The 17,337-nt window shown below is 42.2% G+C and overlaps 1 protein-coding gene across 5 annotated transcripts in view; it reads right to left on the reverse strand.

Annotated features, from left to right (window-relative positions):
* The window catches only part of kaznb (kazrin, periplakin interacting protein b), a 167,046-nt gene that overhangs the window by 17,828 nt on the left and 131,881 nt on the right, over positions 1-17,337 (reverse strand). The gene's annotated exons all lie outside the window — the stretch shown is intronic.

Below are 17,337 nucleotides of genomic sequence, written 5' to 3' on the forward strand. Positions count from 1 at the left end.
AGAGGAGGAATGAGGAACCTGACGGTGCAGGATTGAGAATATGAAATTAGAAGAGAGAAGCAAAAGAAAGACCGAGGAAGAGTAGGAGCAGGAAATGAAGTCATATTAAACACCTAGAATTATAGAGAGGGGGTGTGATTATGCAGCACATCATAAAATGTACGCTCAAATCAACACATCAAACCCCCTCAAGACTCACAGCTCCCCCTCAGCTGTGGCCACGGGGGTTTAAGGCATTCAGATAAATGGTGAGTGACAGACTCATGACTGCGAGGGTTGTGGGTAAGTGATAGACAGCAGTCTGATAAGACTTAATAAAATATCAGCGTCACACGCTTCAGCCATGCTCCTCACTGCTCTGTTTTCCATCCACTGCGAAATGCCTCCCAACCCTCGGGGGAAACCAGGCAAACAAACAGGAGCAGGAAACTAAGGAGAGGACACAAAGAAACTAATGGACAGGAGCTAGTGGACACGTTTTGGTGAGCAACAGCACAGAGAAGATCAAATAGATTAGAAGAGGGTTTTCATAGTTTGAATTTGAGTCCAGCAAGGGATGTAAAGCAACAGAGGAACTGTATGTCATAATGATTTATACTGCACACATCAGGGCAGAAGGTTTGGTGCAGAAAAATGGATACCTTTCATGAGAACAGAGATAAATGACACAAGCAGCCAAAACATTCACCTACACTGTGAAAACTCAATGATACATTTGTAATTCAACAGTAAAAACCTTTATGATACCTAGAAACCATACAAGATGGACGAGCACAGGAAAGAAAAGTAGCTGCTTGGATTATGCATGAAAGATCGGTTAATTAATCAATTAGTGGATAGGTAGAAAATGAACTATTTTAATGATTACCAATAATCGAAGTGATTCATCAGCTTGTCAAATATGTAGATTTGCTTATCTTCATGTATGTAAATGCAGTATCTTTAAGCTGGGATTGTTTTTCGGACAAAACGAGGCATCAAAGATCTGGAAACTTGTGATTAGCATTTTCCACTGCATTCGGCATTTTAGAGACAAACCAACTAATCAATTAATTTAAAAAACAGACATATAACAAGGGTCTACAGTCAAGCTAGCATCGCTGGATGCTGTACTGTGATTCTCTGTTATTATAGAGGTCCAGTGTTTAAGATTTGGGGTCATCTATATTGGCAGAAATGGTATATAATATTCATAACTAAGTTAGAATCACATGAAATTAAGAACCTTTGTCTTTTTGTTATCTTAGAATGAGCAGTTTATATCTACATAAGGAGCAGGATCTCTTCTACGGAGTGTACCATGTTGTTCTACAGTATAGTAGCCCAGAACAGACAAATCAAACACTGACTCTAGGCAGGGCCATTCACGTTTCAGTACATCCTCACTTCTAGATGCCACTAAATCCTTCACACTGGAGCTTTGAAGAACAGCTAACAATTGGATAAAACTTGAGGTCCAGTATTTGTTTTTAATATTTAGCAGTTGTAGTTTATTAAATGTAATACTTGTCCAGAGGGTATTAATTCACTAATTTATTCATTTTCTGTAACGGCTTATCCTTTTGGGGGCGTGGAAGGGCTTGAGCCTATTCAAGCTGACACTGGGCGAGAGGCAAGGTACACCCCGGACAGGTCGACAGACTATCACAGGGATGACACATAGAGACAGACAACCATTCACAATTACATTCACAGAAAGAGCCACCAATTAGAGCCACCAATTAACTTAGCTTGCAGGTCTTTGGACTGTGGGAGGAAGTCTGAGTAGAGAGAAAACCCATGTAGACACAGGGAGAACATGCAAACTCCACACAGAAGGGTTTCCCTACCCCGAGTCCAAACCAGGAACCCTCTTGCTGTGTGGCAACAATGCTAACCACTGCATCACCGTGCTGCCTGTACATTGTCTAATTCATCCAACTTTTGTTGTGATATTTCACTCTGAATTACAAATACTGACCTAATAATAGAACTAGAGGAAAGTCCAGAGATCCTCACAATCAATAGGCTTCACCTCTGGGGACTATGAATGTCTGCACAAGATTTCATGGCAATCTATCCAGTAGTTATTGAGATATTTCAGTCTGGACCAATGTGGTGTAACCGATGGATCAAAAGAAAGACATCCCCAGAGGCAGGCTGCTTACATGGCTGAAAAATATAACAAGTTAAAAAAGAAAACAAACAAAAAAAAAAGTAAAGTATCCTTAATTGTATGCAGATCCCTACAAGACTCCATGTAAAATTATGCAAAATTCAAGAGCAAGTGTGCATGCAGCTAAGTGTGCATGTGTGTTTGTGTGCGCGTGTGTATGTGTGTGACTCAGAGAGAAAAAGAGGGAAGGTCTCTGCAGGCCTGCAGCCAGACCTCGTGGGGCTGCAGCAGCTCCGATAAGAGAGGAAGGGACAGTCCATCGGTCTCTGTCGACTCAGGACTATGGAAACACAGCGGGCAGCTCTGTGCTGCATGTGACAGAAAGAGTTTGTTTCCCTGAGAGAGCAATCGTTCACGGCCTTCTTGCAGCTTAAATCCGCTTATTCATCTGTTTACCTACAGGCTCTCCTATATTTGTCGTGGGGAGCCCAGCTGCTGCGTTTGATGCCACTGGACAGAAGTGTGCGTTTTTTCGGTGCTTTGTAGTGTTCAGCTTAATCTTCAACTTTAAACAGGCTGTTTAAATTATCAGCTGCTCTCTCTGTGATGTGGAGGGTGATCTGCTCCTGTTAGCGGGCACAGCAGTTGTGTACAACAGAGATTTTCTTACTTGCAGTCATTCTCAAATGAGCCAACAGATGATGAGCCCTCTCCCTTTTTTCACTCAGAATCAATGAGTATTTTGTTAGCTTAGTATCACATATCATCACACATTGTTTGTCATAATTAGTCTACTTTAAGTCAATTAAAACAGTGTTAGAATTGTGTGAGTGTTTACAGTGGATTTAGTGAGAAATGTGTCTAATTTACACATAAATCAGTTACATAATTCTCCAAAATCCAATTTTGCATTAATTTTCAGCATCATCCCTCGTCCAATAAAACAGACAGACCCACAAGCATATACACACAGGTATACACACTCACACACTTTTTCCTCTCTCAGGTTTCTTGCCTCAAATTGAGGGTGAAATTCAGGAAAATAAAAACTTCCAGAGATCTTCCAATCTTCCCCGAATTTGTGGCCATTTCACATTTAAGAAATGTGCAGAGGGACACCCAGAGGAGCTGCTTCATTGCACACCGACTTGAGTTAAAGCTGCACCAATGGAACTGACAGACACAGCCCATCTACCTATAGATAACGCACCTTCACATACATGATCTAAAAAGCTATTGCAATTGACAGGAGCCATATAAACCGCACATTGCAGTCTACGTGCTGTTATTGTCTGGGCTCTCTCAGCTATGACCCCTGAGTGCTTGTGCAGTGAGCTTGGTCAAGCTATTAGAGTCCTCCCACAGAAGAAGAGAAGCCCGCTCTTCTTCTTCGTATTCAGCAGCCCTTTCTATTAACTTCTCATCCAAGCCTGATTAGAGTGTCCATCAAAGCCAGTCAGGGCCAGGCCATCACTCCCAGTTCCTTTTTACCCCCGCATAGCAGAGCTGTCACAAGCCAGCACACACACAAACACACACACACACACACACACACACACACACACACACACACACACACACAGACTCAGGGAGGGTGCTTAGTGGCTGTTGGCTCATGATTAGGCTTGAAAGAAAGCAGAGGCATCCCTCTCTGCTTGGAAAAAGGGAAGTGGGGGCTGTAAATGTGTGGATTGGTGGTCAAAGACCTGAACTAGTCTCCTATGAAGCGTATGCAGGATTAAAGTGGAGCTATTTATATACATGAATGATCAAAGATGCTTAATGTGAGCTGTGTTGGAATATTGAGTTTGGATGAGAAGTTGAATTTAAAGTTATTGCTCTTACTGCAAAAACCCATTCTGTTTTAAAAGCACTTTTCAGACTAACTATTCTCCGTGCATCCAAATGGATTGGCTCTCATCAATAAACAATCACTTTCCAATCAGGCAACTTTACAGCAAGTGAACCGATGAACTGTCAGGGAGCTTCATTCATTAGGTTTGCCTGATCTAAACCTGAGACATTGCTTCCTAGTTTTAGAACATTGTGAACTTTTTCTGACTTGGACGCCTTCAGTCTCATTTAGCATGAAAAGATTTTAAAGGTCAGCTAAGCCAAATAACAAAATATATTTGTTCAGACATTTTCATACTATCCTCTGACTATCCAGGCAGTTAAATGGGCATTATCATCATCATCATGAGCCATTTTTATACATCCCACGACAGGGCCGCAACGAAAACCCTTCATCACAACAGCTTTGCTTTTTTCTACAGAGCCAAACAATGCCAGCATGGTGCCACCGCAGTGAACAATTTTGGGTAGTGTGCTGGGATTCTGGAAGCAAAAGAATTGTGACGGGTGTGATGTGTAACACAATAGAGCATAACATACTCATCAGGCAGTGCTAATAACAATAACAATGGCATAATATGGCAATAAAAATCATTTACCATCTCTATTATATGGTAGTTGATCTCATCCTCTGCATGGAGGGTAAGAAGCTCCTCAAACTCATTGTCTCCCCATTTTGCGGACATTTTTGGGTGCCGTTCTTCTTCTTTGAGTTAGCTGCTAACTGCTTCTAGTTGTTTTTTAAATTTACCACCAGTGGGTCAAAAATGTAGCACCTGTCCCGTCCATGGTCGCATTTACACAGACGTTGATCCAGCGCTGTTACTACCTCCACTGCCAGCTTACAGATGAGACAACTCTCACCCCCCATTTTGCGATTGTACCTTTCGTACAGAACAGCAAGGCAGAATAACAGCACAATATTCCCACCAAGAACAAGCTGTGTCAAAGGGGCTATTAAAATGGGTAAGTAGGGGCCTGCCACACCTACTATTAAGTTTAGAAGACTATTATCAGGCCATAAAATGAGAAACTTTCTGCCGAAAAGGGCAAACACAGGCCAAACACAGGACTTACACCCAGGAGACGAGGGTTCGAGTCCCATATGAAACCAACATTTTAGCTCAACCATGATCTTTCTCTACATCTAACCAGGTCATGTTGGCCCCTAAACCTAAGGACAGTGAAAGTAAAACAAACCCTGAACAGCCATTGAATGGGCTGAAAACTTTCCTTACTAGTTGGTGTAGCAGGCCCTAGAGACCCACATCTAGGAGCCTTATAATCACAGATAACAGCCATTTAATGGGCTGAAAACGTCCCAATAAGGTGCAGAAGAAGGTACAGATTGTGTTGGTTTTATTCACCCAAGTTTTGAGATGTCTTCATCTGAGATTTCTTCCACCAACCCAATGGAAAAATGGAGTGGAATTGTGTTTGTGCTGCTCAAAGCACCAAATAGTTTTAGGGCTGCAGCTAATGACACTTTCATTACTGATTACTATGCTAGTTATTGCCTCTTTTAATATAGTAATTGATCAGACCATTGAATGTCAGAAAACAGCAAAAATAGGTAACATATTCAAATGTTTTGTCCAACCAACAGTCCAAAAGCCAAAGATATTCAGTTTACAATGATACAAAACAGAGAATAATGGAAAAATATTCACAATTATTGAAGCTATAACTTGGGTTTTTTCTAATGTCTGCTGAATAAAGTGACTAATTTATTACATTTAAAATCAATGAATAGCTACTGATTATTTTTCTGTTGAACGACCAACTGATTATTCAACCAAATGTCCAAGCTCGCTAAAAAACTTTAACAGTAGAATCTTCTTCTTAGTCCAGATAGTCCACAGACCTCGCTGTCAGCACTTTTTTTTACGGAGTAGTTCCAGTGAAAACTGTTGACATGGTGGTCTGTGGATTATCCAGAATAACTGGAACATTATGATGAAACATTTCTGTTGAATTGTCTAAGTATACATTCCAAAGCTGTGAGTGCCACAGACACACATATCTGGACAAACTAAACTAAATCTGTGTCACGGCCTCTGAGGAGTAAGTGAGATTTGTTTTGTTATTTGAGTGAACTGAGCATTTAACTTAAAAACAATTTCCTATAAAACACAGTGAAACACTTGCTCAGTGGACCTTAGTCTATCTGAAAGCAAAACCATGAAAATAATATGGGACGATTGAGAGGGGTGTCAAATATCTCCGAAGTGACAGCAGCCAACTGTTCTGCCCTGAGGACTTGCGATGTGCATGGCTGTCACTTTTCTACCTCGGTCTCCCTGACAATTCAAATGTGTGTAATTTTAGTTGGTACAGTGGTTCCGCTCGGCTATTTCTGTGCAAGACAAAGCCAGAGGCGATGCTGCTGCCTCTCTAATCTCTCAGGTACAGTACTGATAGTTGGATAACAAGGTCATACAAGGTTTTACAACTTTACGACTGTATGTAGACATACAGCACTGTCGTAACTGTCCTGTTAAAGCAATATCTTTAATAGAAGACCCCTGTGAACAACCAAAGCATATTAATACTGTCTTGTTGGACAGTGGGGGAGTGAAGAGCATGAAACACATCTTCAACCCGTTTCATTCACCTTGAAATACCTGCTAGACATTCATAGCTTTAACAAACGATCACAGTGTGGCCTTTTTAAAACAGGTGCTTTAACTCCTTCTTTACACTGTCATTTCCTAAAAGGTCTAGTTTTTCTTGCAACACTACTGACCTTGTGAAGAACTACATAACATACTCATTTACATACGCTGCTGCTGCGTGACAGACAGTTGAAGGTAGGACGGGAGGTCTGCTCAGGCTGGTTTTACAACTTCAGCTACCATGAAACAAAGATGTTAGCAAGTCACTGTTCATAATCTGACTATAAAAACTGCTGTTTAAACATAGTACAGTACTGGGATTTGTCTTTAATTATCTGTTTTTAGAATAATTTGGAAATAGAACCTGAAGGACTTATTCTCCTGGTTGACTTCTCACTGTTTTCTTCTTCCCTGTTGGCTCCTGTAGTAGCTATAACACTCTATCTATAAGGTGGAGAAGGGGTGTGTGTGTGCGAGGGGAGAGGGTTCAGGGGAATTGGAGCTAAAGGATGAAAACAGTAATGGCTTTCTACAGAAAGTGCTGAGAGATTTTCTGCTGTAGCGTTGCAGGGGGTGCAGCTAATACAGCAGGACATCAAAGCGATGTCATTTAATGGCGCATTTCTCACACAAATTGCTATGCAGCGAGTAATTAAATCAGTAAACACAAGGACACCAATATCAAAGTTTTCTTTAAAACAAAATTAGAGGCAATATGACAAATGTTCACTGGGGATGTAAAAAAAAAACAAACAAACAAAAAAAAAAACAGCAATAGAACAAAAGTCTTTCTGTAATTTGCAGATATGAGCAGAGTTGTTTCAAAAAACCAGGAAACGTCTTTAAAATGCTTCATCAAAGCCTCCTAATAAGTTATACTCTCATAAGCTCTTCTTATTGATAAACTCTACAGAGAATGAACCAATAAAAACATCAAAAACTTGTTTCCCAGGACAGCGTCCTGCTCACAGGCTTCCTGTGAAATGGGAAACATTACGTAAGTGAATACCTGCAATGCAGGTAATTGTGTTGACTCAAACTGTCAGCCTCCCTGAGGGGAAGCGAGCCGCCACTGTGTCTCTGTAACAGCTTCTGAGCTGAATTATATGGTGACCACTTGAACAAATGAGCTCCCACTTATGTTGAATGACACAATATGTCACATCTTTCTAACTTTTATACCTCAGTGGCTCATTTCTTCTTGAAATTTCTTCTCCACAATAACATGAATTATCAAGTCGTACCCCTGAGTCTAAGACTACACTGATGAAAGCTTTTCTGTATTGAGTCCTGGAGAATTAAAGCTGATGGCTGGACAGAACAGAAATACACCAACAGCTGCAAGAAAAACACACTAACGCTTACTCTCTGAAATCCTTTATAACAGTGGTGCTCAAAGTTCTGATGACTGAGAGCCAATTTTCGGAGCCAGCAAGTGATTGAGGGCCACACGGGAGAAGTGCAGTTGCGACTTGCCCACTGAAGTCGCTAACTTTAGCTAACAGCAAGAGCATTAATGACAGAACCTAATTCCTGCGACACTTGTGAGGTGCCATTTGTTGCCATGCGACCAGTAGCTTTGTACAAGTTGCCATCCCTGACCTGACAGACGCTTGTTAGGAGGTGCACTTTGATGCAGTCTCCTAGTAGTGTATTAAATGTAAGGTATAGAGTGCTGCTGGAATGAGTCCTAAAACCAAGAAATGAGTAAGTTAGTTGAAGTCGATAGATTTTTTTGAATGTTTTTTTGGTTGGATGGCTAAAATACAGTCCTTAGAAAATACAAGCTCAAGAGATTTTCATGTTATGTTATACTACATAGAAGTAAATAACCCACTTGTGAATTTTGAAGCCTTTCGGTGTCTTAGAAAAGACGATTGCTAACAAGTGGTTAAATGACACTACAGGATGTCATCACGCTGAACACAACTTTACAGGCTTGTTGTGGTGTTGACGTTGCATGCAGCTGTGGTGTAGTTGGTTTATAGCCTAATGTTAGCCTTTTATTTCTTTTCTTTCTTTTTTTTTAAAGATATTTTTGGGGCATTTTGCCTTTAATGGACAGGACAGGTAAGCATGAGGGGGGGGGGAGAGGGGGATGGCATGCAGCAAGGGGCCACAGGCTGGATTCGAGCCCGGGCCGCTGCGGCAACAGCCTTGTACATGGGGTGCCTGTTCTACCCACTAAGCCACCGACGCCCCAGCTTTTTATTTCTAACGATTACATTTGTGCTTCAAAAATCATAAAAGTGGTGTTCATTTATGAAGATTCTATCTGCCAAACAAAACCTGTAGCTTGCCTGCCCCCTACACCCTGAGCAACATTGCTTTGTAAGAATTCCTTCATAAAACAAGCAACAGAGGATACATAGACCAAGAAAATGCACATCATGTATCTGCATGGTTAATCTACTTTGTCTATTAGATCACTCTGCAATCACATCTGCTGGTCCTTCACACTTTTACCTGTTGGGTTAAATAACTATTGACTAATTAAGTGATGAAACTAATGAAGGTCAACATGAAACATCTCTAATTAATCAAACACAGACAAGCACTTATGAAGCTGAGTGGATGAGGCAGAGATAAAGCGTCCCATGTACTGTGCAGGTTGGAGAGTGAACACCAGAAGGCAAACAGAATCTTCATAGGTGTCATATATGTATGATGTAATCAGCTGTGAGCATATACTCATCATTATATTAGTCCGTGCAGTGAAGTGTTTTCCCCTGTTGCTGCTTTATTACCTGATTTGTGTTTGTGTGGGTGTGCGTGTGTTTGTGAGTGTGTTCACAGCTGGCTATTTCTGCGCTGCATTATGAGAGGAGCATATGTCTGCTGAGCTCTGGCCTCCACTAATTACGGTATAAAGATCAGTTGAGATTGCTCTGGGAAAAGACAACAGTCTGCTTCAGCTCTTGATTAAACTCATCATGCAGGTACCACTATAGCCTTGACAGGCAGTAAAAAGAGGAGTGCGGATGGACTGAAATAAACCCTGCGAGTTTTGTATTGATGGCAAGCGAGTGATAAGCCTCATCTTATTAATACTGTGTGTTGCTTTAGAGTGCTTCCTCATATGATGCTCTGGCTGTCTCAAGAGAATTAAGCCGCACAGGAGAGAATATGTTTAATATGGAACGGATAGCACTTGTCAACACAAACCATCGATTTCAACATACGCCCTGATGTCTCAGACATGATCTTTTGTTTTTAGCCACGTTAGCCACATGGCTCTAGGGATGGCAATGCCGATCTGTTGTGCCACCACTCTGGTGTAGAGTAAAATAGCTCACAGGTTTGGCACAATGTACCCAGAGAAGGAATCCTGATTGCTTTGAGGATCCTCTGACCCTTAATCTTGCACTACCAGCAGCTCAAAACTTCAGTTTGTATAATACTTTGGCTTAAACCCCTCAAAGCTAATGACATTCCCATCAGCCTCAGCTGTGCTTCATGTTAATCGGAAATGGAAAAAAGAATGGTGCGTGAGATGGATCGTGGTTTGGTGCAGCTTCTACAGTGTTGCGGGTGCTGCACCAGACTATCGTCGTGAAGAGGGAGCTGGGCCTGGAAGGCAAAGCTTTTGATTTACTGGTCCACGTCCCAATCCTCACCATATGGTCATGAGCTCTGGGTAGTGGCCGAAAGAATGAGATCACATATTAGCGGCCGAAATGAGTTTCCTCAGAAAGGTGGCTTGGCTCAGCCTTAGAGATAGGGTAAGGAGCTCAGACATCCGGAGGGAGTTTGGAGTAGATCCGCTGCTCCTTCGCATTGAGAGGGGACACTTGAGGTGGTTCCTGCATCTGATCAGGATGCCTCCTGGGCACCTCCCGCTTGGGGAGTTACGGGCACGTCCCACTGGTAGGAGGCCTTGGGGCAGACCCAGAACACGCTGGAGGTATTGCATATCTCATCTGGCCTGGGAACGCCTTGGGGTCTGCCAGGAGGAGCTGGAAAGCGTTGCTGGGGAGAGGGACGACTGGGGTGCTTTGCTCAGCCTGCTGCCCCCGGATTAACAGATGAAAATGGATGGATGGATAGGAAATGTTAACACGCTAACAAGCTAAACTTAGATACTGTACACAGTAAACATGTAAGTGCTAAACATCAGCATGTTAGCATCATCACTGTGTGCATTTATGCCATGGTAGTGTTAGCATGTAGCTCAAAGCAGCATTGTGCTGAGTACAGTCTCACAGAGCTGCTACCATGGCTAGCATTATGGTCCTTACAAAATTGCACACTATTCACTACATACTCAATATGTGTACCTTCATTCAACATATGTTTGGGTACATAAACAGTAGCATGCATCTTTTCAGATGCACTGAGAAAAAATTAAACTTAAATTGAAGTGTTGTTTATTACAGAGCTGTTGGTCGCTGTCTGTTAAGGACATGCTCATATACCGCAGTGCAGTGTGTGGTGCATTGTGTGGTGCTGTGTTCAGTGTTTGCATAATATTTCCCTGGAAATAGAATGGACCTCTTGTATTAATGGTTTCATACTGAGATTTTGGATGTAACAAAAGATCTCACACACTGTTAAATAGCCTGACAGTATGGAATTTCGGGCACAACATAAGTCATTAATCAAGCTGATAAAACAGACAAAAAACACAACTCGTGTACTTGTAGCAGTCCTATTCCAAAGTTTAGTACTAGTATTTGTCCAAAGTTTGTGAAAACTTTTAAGTTTTCTTACAAGAGTCTGAATGAAACATCCTGTGATCCCTGCAGACTCTGTTTACATCTCAAGTCAAATTTACAGGACGAGACAGGATTTATAAAAGAAAAGCATCAAATCAGCACGAAACCCAAATCTGTCAGAAAAGACAGAGAGGATGGAAAGCAAGAGAAAAGAAGACTGAGACTGAGAGGCTTCACAAATAAACCTATTCATTCTGTCAGCGGCTACCTGCTGAGTCTCAAATCCCGGGGAGGCCGGGTGGGTGGCAGAGGTAGGCTGCAGCAGTAAGGGGCTTTTTTTTTTTAATCGGCAGGACTATATTTAGCATCTTCATTGTTAATTTGTACTATAGTCTCAGGAGGAACTTGTGCAGTAATGAAAAAGAGGTTATACAGACCTGTGTGGGTGGTATAGTTGCAGATTTGACATGCATAATCGACAAACAGCGGTAAAAGAAGAGAAAAGCCTCGATCCAGCTCAGTCACAAGAATAAAATACTGGCATTGTATGTTTCTGCAAAACAAAGATATGTTACATTTGTACGTTTTGTACAAATGGTGTAGTTCAGATTATTTGTATACAAGCTGAGTTTCTCATCAGGAGGAGGAGGAGATGGTGGATGGCATGACACCTAGATGAGACAGCTTCTAAGCAGCACACCAATTTTCGAAACCCCCCGTTTTTTATTTATTTTTTTTTTTTTAAACGAAACATCAGGACATTTCCAGGCATATTTATGGTGACAACGGTGAGTATTTTTTAACAACAGTTCAGGACATTTCCAGCTGTGTTTGTAGCAACAAAATTGGGTATTTTTAACAACAGTTCAGTACATTTCCAGCTGTGTTTGTAGCGACAAAAATGGTTATTTTTAACAACAGTTCAGGACATTTACGGCTGTGTTTGTAGCGACAAAGGTTGGTATGCTTTTAACAAGAGGTCGGGACATTTTTTATGAGAGGTCGGGAAATTTTCACCAGTGTTTGTAGCAACAAGAGTGGGGTTTTTTTTAACAACACATCAGGACATTTCCAGCTTAATGTAGCAACCATACTGGGTATTTTAAGCCCAAATATAATGTTTTCCTAACCCTAACCAAGTGGTTTTAGTACCTAAACCTAACCACATGTTAATCAGTGTTGCATGAAAAATATAAATGCAACATAGTCAGAAATACACAATCCCGACATTTATTCTAGTGATTGAGTTGCTCCATCTCATGAACCAGGAAGTCAAAAAGAACCTGGAGCAAATACTTAAATCCTGATGCCTTGACACGCTTAGACTTGGAGCACTGTATTTTCTGCATCCTGAAAAGGCCCTGCATGTAAGGCTCAGGTCAATTTCCTACTCCGGGTATTACACTGGCACTCTATAATACATATGGCCATAAATAATGCATGCTGCTGGCTCTCATGCCTACCTGACCAGAGTATTCACCACTTAATGGTAATTCATAGTGGTCTGCAGAGGAAACATCACTCTCTGGTTCAGAACGTCTATAAACTTCTAATATATATGTTGATCATTTTATTATTTTCCCTTTAAAAGATACTTCACACACTGTACTCGAAAGCAGATAAAATGATAATAAGGTTGAAGCGTATGTCCCGCATGTTGTTTGTGTCCATGTTGATGTGTGTGTACTGCAGCTATCTGTCCTCATGTGCAGCATATCTGTGCAAGTATACAGTATCTATTGGGAACAGATTCCATTAATTAATTGCCTGTGGGTTTACATTACAACTGAGGTCAGTGCAAGGATGCCAAGTGCAGATAGCTGTAACTGATTCACACGTTTATTATGTGCAGATTAGGCACGCTGCCAAGGATGTGCCACTGGAAGAGCATCGAGAACGTGGACAAGGCTATTTAGATTTCTAATACTGTTGTTGAGGGCTGCATTTTGAAAAACATACCCTCACTGTCACTTGACACCGGTATCATTCACTGTGCACGGGTTTGGTTTACATGAAATAAATTAGACAGTGATTAACTTGGCTGACACGGCGGCTCTGAACAGGAAGCAGAGAGTCATTTGATTTATGGCAGCAAAGCCATGATAATGAGGTGATTTTATACACTAATTGTTGTATTTAAGAGCTTAGTTTCTTAATTCAGTGATTTGCGATGACCCTTGTCCCTCTTAAGCTCCACCCTGTTGATTCCTCCACTTCTCATACTGCAGGTGACATGTCAGAGCATGTCTGTTTTGACTCAAATATTATTGCCTCAACTCCATTCCCCCCTCACCCTGAAGCACTAAGCAATGAACCCTCGCACAATTTAACTGACTTACTGTGTGCGTGTGTGAAAATGTGAGGACTCCTGACAAAAATGTATGTATGCGGCAGTTTATGAAATGACAGAGGGTGTGAGGCTGACATTTAGTTTAAAGATATAGTACGACATTTTGGGAAATACCCATGTTTGCTTTCTTGGTGGGAGTCAGATGAGAAGATCGATACCACTCATGTCTGTGCAGCTGGAGTTTGCTTAGCTTAGCATAATAACTGTAAACAGGGGCAAACAGCTAGCCTGGCTCAGCATGTCATCACCAGCACCTTTAAAGCTGACTAATAAACATGCTGCATCTTGTTTGTTAAAATCATATAAAAAACAAAGTGTAGAAATGTGACATTGTGGTTTTACAGGGGTTGTGTGTAAGAGCATTAACTTCCTGAAGTTCCTTTATTGAATTGGAGTGTGGGTTCCCTGTTAAAGGAGAAGTCCGGTATTTTGCACGTTGAGCCCGATTTCTGGGTTGTTTATGATGGAATAGAGTGGCTAAGACCAAAATAGTGACAACTAGGGATGGCCAGCACAAGCAAAAACGCTATTCGAAAAATCATGGCAACTATTCGACAATTTTTCGAACAATCGCCCCCCGGAGCCACGCACACAGAGATCCATCCATCATTACGGCAGGGCCACACCGCCCGCGGAAGTGCTGCGAAGCGCGGCGCACCGACATTCTTGCCAGAGCCAGAGCGCATCCGTTCACATTGGGCATTTCTCCACACCAGTCAACAAGCGGTTCTGCTCCTAGCTGTTGTCTCCGTCACCCGGCTTGACACATTCGCTCACGGCTCGCTGCTCGCTGCTCGCGCAGAAAACAGACCAGACACCGAAACGATCATTGCAGGGCGCGAGCCAGCCACGGAGCTGCGCGCCGCTGGTGTGGATGACACAATCGGATAACATGGGTGCCGAAAGGAAACTGGCCTCGCTTCTCGGCACTTTGAGGCTATTTGCAGCGCTTCCGCGGGCGGTGTGGCCCTGGCGTTACGGTCCCTCGCCGCCTCCTGCGTGCCTCGCTCTCAAATGACTGTGCATTCTTGTTGTAGACTTGTGATACGCAAGCTTTGCCTCACAGAGTTTGCACTGCACCTCATTTTCATTTATTTTGTCGAAGTTGTTCCACACGGAACTTTTTGATGACTGTAGTAGTCTCTGCATGTTTCTCCTGTTTGTAGAAGAGCATCAAACTAGCTGGTAGCCCATTTCACACTGCTGTAGCAATCCTATACTGCCCTTGTGCGGTTAGGAGCTGAATTGCATGTCAAATAAAGGGGGGAAATAAGACGGCGAATAGTAATAGTTGCATTAAAAAATCGATTTTTCAAAAATAAAACGACTATTCGAAATTCGAAAATCGTGACCCATCCCTAGTGACGACTGCGCATTTTCAGAGAATTCAGCTCTCCCCTGCCTGGCTTTACACTGCTGCATATGGCCATGTGTGAATCTGTCCTAAAGCCACCTTAAACATTCGTTTTCAAAGCCATGAAACTCATGAGTGGTCAGGAGTGGTCAGTGGTGTTCGTTGATGTTCTGACATAAAAATCGTAGCAAGCTGTGGTTTCTGTGATGATTTATTTGACATTTTGTCTACCCCATTGGTTTTCTATAGAAGCCTCATGGTCTGTTGGTAGTAATCTGCCACCGGAAAAGTAAAGGTTTTTTTTACGACAAGGTTGTAGTCATTGTAGTCTTTTAGATCAGCTAAAGTGTCACCTCGACAGTGCTGTGTGCTCTCCTGGAGGAAGAACGAGAACGAACGAAAGTGTTTTGTAATAAGTTTAAACAACTGCACAATGGATTTGCTTCTGCTTCTTCTCTGTGTCCCATTACACTGCAATGGTTTCCTGCCGGTTGGTGACACCCATGTAAAGGAGCATTATCGCCATCAAGTGGGCTGGAGTGTATAATGCCTCAGGGTCAAACGAATGATCAAGTGGAAGTTTACAAACTTTAGTTCCACAATCAAGATGAGTAGCGAAAACACGGATGAAAAAAAAAAAAAAGTTTGCAACGATTTTTATGTCAGAACATCAACAAACACCACTGACCACTCGGTGAGTTTCATGGCTTTGAAAACTAACATTTAGGGTGATTTTAGGACAGATTTACACATGGCCATAGGCAGCAGTGTAAAGCCAGGCAGGGGAAAGCCAAATTTTCCAAAAATGAGCAGCCGTCACTATTTTAGTCTTAACCACTCTATTTCAACATAAACAACCCAGAAATGGGGCTCAAAGTGCAAAATACCGGACTTCTCCTTCAATTAGCACAATAGCACTGTTTGACCAAATCAACATATTTGGAAGTTACCATGAGTGTGAATAACTGGCTCGAAAATTCGACAGAAGAGCCCTCAAACTCTTGGTGATTTTACAGCAGGCCAGTCCTGAGCCCTCATAGCCTTAGTGGAAGCAAGCGCTTTAAGTGTGTTGATCCATAAGGGCAAACACCTGTAACGGAGAGGGTCCAGAAAGAGAAAGGCTCACTTTAGAGTCACTCCCTGTATCTGCATCTGGGTTTCACCACAGCCCTGCTCCTTTAGGAGACCTGCAGCAGTCCTGAGTCCATTCATTCCAATAGGAGTGGTGAACGTGACCACATATTATAACTGAGTCTTTCCTCCCAGAGTCACTGAAGTAAATAATGCACCCAGTTTTCACAAGCCACATATCCTCCAAACATTCTGACACTAAAATGCCATTTTCCAGACGAACAAATCAGCTGAAAATTAACTTTGCCTGAGCCCTGTCTCTGTCACAGAAACACACTCGCACAAGATCTGGCAACAACTGATGCAATCTTTTCCGTAGCGGATCCTCCTATAGGGGACATATGCAGTTGCCTAGGGTGCCAACCGGAGAGAGGGTGCCAAAATTTCCCCTCCACCCCACCCCGCCTCCATTAAAGAAAAAAAACCCCTCAGCATTACAGAAATGGTGGAGTGGGTTGTATTTGCACATGCTGTATTCTCTTATCTTCTGTTATTTATTATTATTGTTTGTTGACTAAGTTGTTTATTTGTGTTGATATTCATTATAAGGAGAAGAGGAAGATAAAAATTGGGGGAGTGGAGGGTGCCAGGAAGCTTGTATAGGGTGCCAAATGTGCTAGGTCTGGCACTGGATCTCTTTCTCTTTTAGATATTCAGCTTGCAGATTAAACAAGTGGCAAAATAAGGAGCAAATATTGCACTGTGTGCTGTATCTAGTGTTGTATTGTTTTGAATCTGCTTTCATCCATTCACAAGCCGTTTACAACACTTAAAAACGAAGTGGGTGGAGGCGGGGGATGTGGGGAAGAGATGACCACGCCCACTCATGATACAGTAAGTGTAAACCATTCCATACGGTTACAATAGAGCATCTTAGGTTTGAGTATCTATGTCTCACTGGATGACCAGAGTAACCGGTAAGGGGGTGGGGACCATGATGTCAACCATCTCATATAAACCACTGAGACCAAAGTGCCTCAGGCCCTATCGTCCCTGTTGAATCTGTGATGGGGACTCAGCATCTGTCAAAAACAGCAGGATCTGGTCTGCGGAGAACTGGAAATCTGCATGATTTAATACACGACCTCCCTCATGTCCCGGGGCATGGCAGAATAATTCCACAAGCGGCACGAGGCACTGGAGCTGCCACTGAATCTGATGTATAAAACTTTAAAAGCTTTGCTGAGGAATCTGAATCGTGCAAAACATGGCAACAAATACCTGTTCTGTTCTCATTAATATTCAGTATAACACTTGTGCAGATGAGGAAAGTAATAATGGTC

The sequence above is a fragment of the Epinephelus lanceolatus genome, chromosome 1, assembly GCF_041903045.1.
Source record: "Epinephelus lanceolatus isolate andai-2023 chromosome 1, ASM4190304v1, whole genome shotgun sequence".
Taxonomy (NCBI): Eukaryota; Metazoa; Chordata; class Actinopteri; order Perciformes; family Serranidae; genus Epinephelus; species Epinephelus lanceolatus.